Source organism: Megascapheus bottae, chromosome X (assembly GCF_031878675.1).
Source record: "Megascapheus bottae isolate mThoBot1 chromosome X, mThoBot2.hap1, whole genome shotgun sequence".
NCBI classification, from domain to species: domain Eukaryota; kingdom Metazoa; phylum Chordata; class Mammalia; order Rodentia; family Geomyidae; genus Megascapheus; species Megascapheus bottae.
This window is the reverse complement of record NC_143547.1, coordinates 68,866,183-68,870,416: the sequence shown is the minus strand read 5'-3', so window position 1 is coordinate 68,870,416 and position 4,234 is coordinate 68,866,183. Positions and strand designations below refer to the sequence as shown.

At 36.3% G+C, this 4,234-nt stretch overlaps 1 non-coding gene across 1 annotated transcript; it reads left to right on the top strand.

The window, feature by feature from the left end:
- The first annotated feature begins 3,021 nt into the window (after positions 1-3,021).
- On the top strand, positions 3,022-3,128 carry LOC150041283 (U6 spliceosomal RNA). Its single transcript, XR_016533973.1, has one exon. It is a non-coding gene; the product is annotated as a U6 spliceosomal RNA (small nuclear RNA).
- The last annotated feature ends 1,106 nt before the right edge of the window (positions 3,129-4,234 follow it).

Here is a 4,234-nt window from a genome sequence, read left to right as displayed (position 1 = left end):
ATCAGGTACATAAAAGTGGTGTCAGTAGTTCAGAGAGGATGGTTAGAGAAGACCTATGAGAAGAGACCTTTAAATCTGAGACCTGAAGAATGCAATGGAACAGCCATGAAGAAACCAAGAAGACATTTCAGACAGGGAATCAAAGCAGAAAGATTTTGTTATGGTATGGAATTTAAGGTACCAAATAATCAGAAAGAAGCCAGGATAACTAGAGATGAGTTAGAATTGGGAGTCACAGATGAAGTACAAGGAGAGATGAGAGAAATAGGAAGGCCATGGCATTTGTATTTTCTTCAAGGTACAATAAAAAGTCATTGAAAAAGTTTTGTTGTGAGGTGGGAAAGATATGATCTGATTTTATTCCCATTATGTAAATAGCTGAAGGACTACAGGCAAAAATGTGTCAAGACTGTAAGTTGTGAGACGTGATTTGATTCCAGAAAGATTTAAAAGCAAAAGGGACAGAATCTAGTTATTGACAAGATGTTAAGAAGTAAGAGAAAGAGAAATATAAATGCTGAATCCCCATTTCTGACTTATACAAATGAGTGCAGTTATCTAAATGGGAAAGTGCAGATTTTTTCAAGCAATCAAGAATTCCAACTTGAGCATGCTATGTTTAGAAACCTAGTGGAGCACCCATGTGGAGATGCCAAGTAGACAACCTATGAAACAAAGGCAATGCTGAAGAAAAATAAAGGAAAAAGTACCTAAATAAATTAGTTACAATTACATTGTCAAATACTATACAAATTATCCTTAATATTGGCATCCTGTTATACTTTAAGCTCTAAGAGAGCAGCATTCTGGTTTGTCCTGTTTCTTATGAATTTCTAGTAGCAAGAACAGTACTTGGGATAGTCAGTAAATATTTCTGGAAGGAAAAAAGACTAGGAGGTGAGCAGAGCTGGAAGGAAAATAATTCTTTAATAAAATTGGATTTTAAATGGAAATATATTCAAAATCCACTGTGCTCTTTCTCAAATAGAGAACTAGTGATGCAATAGGCTAGGTTTTAAAAAAAAACTTTGAGGAACACATTATTTTGAGGAGATAAAAGACTGAGTAGTAACAGACATGTTGAATGTTGAATTGAAACATCTTCGTACAACTACTTGGATATAATTAAAAATGTAAAATGACTGTGTGTGTATCTCTCTCTCTCTCTCTCTCTCTCTCTCTCTCTCTCTCTCTCTCTCTCCCTCTCCCTCCATCTCTCTCTCCCTCCCTCCCTCCCTCCCTCCCTCCCTCCCTCCCTCCCTCCCTCCCTCCCTCCCTCCCTCTCTCTCTCTCTCTCTCTCTCTCTCTCTCTCTCTCTCTCTCTCTCTCTCTCTCTCTCTCTCTCTCTCTCTCTCTCTTCTTCCCACAGAGCAGGAACAGCAGTAACTAAAGCTAACTCCCTTATAAGGAAGACCCAGTCATCTCCTTTCCTTGAACTAACCTTCCCAAATAGAAAATAATTCTTCTTCAGTCAAGCAAACACAACTACTCATATTCCTCTGCTAGAATCACCAATTTGCATGCGTGTTTTTCAGGGATCAATAAATTATGGCCCTTGAGCTAAACTCATCCCTGCCTGGATTTTTACATTCTGAAAGTTAAAAATGTTTTTACATTTTAAAAAGATTTGTAGAAATCAAAAGAATAAAGAGACTTCACTGAAGAGGAAATAAGAATGGCCAATAGATACATAAAGAAATATGCGACATCTCTGGCCCTAAAAGAAATGCAAATCAAAACAACTTTCAGATTTTACCTCCCCGCCCCAGCTAGTTAGAAAGGCCATGATCAAGAAATCTAATAACAAGGATGCTCAGATGTGGCCAGAAGTGATCACTACTACACTGTTGGTGGAAGTGTAAACTTGTTCAACAAATCTGGAAAGCAGTATGGCAATTCCTCAAAAGACTAAACATAGAGCTCCCCTATAACCCAGCAATCCCACTCCTTGGCATTTACCCAAATGTCCAGGAACAAGGCCATACTAAATCTATTAACACAGTGATGTTCACTGCAGCATTATTTATCGTAGCTAAGATATGGAACAAATCCAGATGACTCTCAGTAGATGAATGGATCAAGAAGATGTGGTATTTTTACACAATGGAATTCTATGCTGCCATTAGAAAGAATGATATAGCCCTATCCATAAGGAAATGGAAAGATTTGTAAAAAAAATCATATTTGGGGACCAATCCATGAGACAGGGTATCAATGTTTATGAACTAATGCACCTTCTATCTGGTGAATATAATGTAACCCTTCTATTAATTACAATAAAATATATGGGAAAAATCATATTAAGTAAAGTAAGCCAGACCTAAAGGAACATAGGCTCCATGGTTTCCCTCACTTATAATAATTAGTACATATCTATGATTCTCCTACCAGAGGATAACAATAGCTCCAAAGCTATGTACCTATGGCCATATGCCATGAGACTAGTCAAAAATGATCTCTAGGATATGGAAACAAGAGGTTTATCTTTGTCATTGTTGTTCTTAATGTACGATATGAAGTTATTTCTTTTCTCTGTTTTTCCTCTTATAATTTAACTCATGTTGTTACTCTATCTGATTTTGTTACCTGGTGTATTGTGTATACGTTTATTTGTTTATTGGAGATAGGGAAGGGAAGGGGAAAGACAAGATGAGTGGGAGGGGTAGAGGTAGACAAAGTGGGAGAAAATGTGAGTAGGGGTATCAGTGTTCAAGAAGTAATGTACTTACTACCTGACAAATGTAACTATAACCCCTCTATACATTACCCCAACAATAAAATACAATAAAAAGATGTCATTGACACAGCAAGAAATTTTTTTAAATCAAAACAATATTTCATGAAACACTAAAATTTGATGAAATTCAACTGTTAATGTCCATAAATAAAGGTATATATTATCTATGCTTGCTCATTTACATATTGTTTGAGACTAGCAAAGTTGAATAGGTGAGTCAGAGACTGGATGGCCCAAGAAGCTGAAAAGATTTACTACCCAACCCTTTATGGAAAAATAGTATAGTGCTCACTTCAGCAGCACATATACTAAAATTGGAACAATACAGAGAAGATTATCATGGCCCCTGCACAAGGAAGACTCACAAATTCATGAAACATTCCATACTTTTTAAAAAAGAAAAATAGTATAGACTTCTTCATTATTGCATTTCATGCTTACCAGCAGAAATATATGCATATAACTGGGATACTATTTTTCATCCTATCTTAAAGAACATAAAGTTAACACTTAAGACAGACAATAAGTAGGGTGCTCTAGATTCAAACCCCCAAAAACACAATAACAAAAAATCTCATTTTATAGGAACTAGAAATTATGTCTAACTCCGAAGGACCAGAACTTTTGAGTTTACCTAATAGAAAAAAGATACATGTACTGTCAGGTCAGATTTGAAAAGGAGTCTCTTTCTGTTCTTCCTCATACGGCTGGTGTTCAGTTTTGAGCATTTCTAGTATCTAAGTGAAGATGATGTGTATTTGAGTCTGGATTTCAATGAGACACATGATCTGAAAAGCTTCAGATGAAAGCTTAAGTTTGGATGAACTTATCCATTGACAGTAAGTAGTCAGCATGAAAAGAGATCTCAATCAAGTACGGGAACATGGACATTATAAGACAGGCCCAGAAGAAATAAAGGACTGGAGGGAGCTCAGGGAAATCAAGAAAGAATACACTCAGAGAAAGGACACATTTTCCAGAACATAACAATCCATAAGAGAAAATACTACTAAGGTTTTAAGGACTTAAAAATACAAAAATACTATGTGTCTAATTGAGCACCATGGAGCTCATACTAACCTTGCTTAAATTGAAAACCATCTGCAGTGGGTAAGAAGGAAGTAAGGATGCAAGTGAAGAATGTAGGTAACATCCAAGAAATTTAGCTATGCGTGGGAGAATGACAATGAAGTAAGGTATCAGACAGCCAAGGACTTCAGGCCAAAAAATTAATTGCTGACTGGTGAACATGTTTATATGACACAACAAAATAGCTCATTGGGAAGAAGATGTGACTATGAATTTCATACAACTAAAAATCAATAAAATCTGGCTTAAAGTGAACATGACCCCTTTCCTGTGGTGTCAATTGCATGCTATTATGACTTATGTTCTCATGTTCAGAGGTTTTCCCTCACATTCTTGTAGCTACAGCTAGCTCTTCCAGGTGACTAAGGCTTCTAGAAATTTGATAGCCTGGTAAGAATGGTGATACGA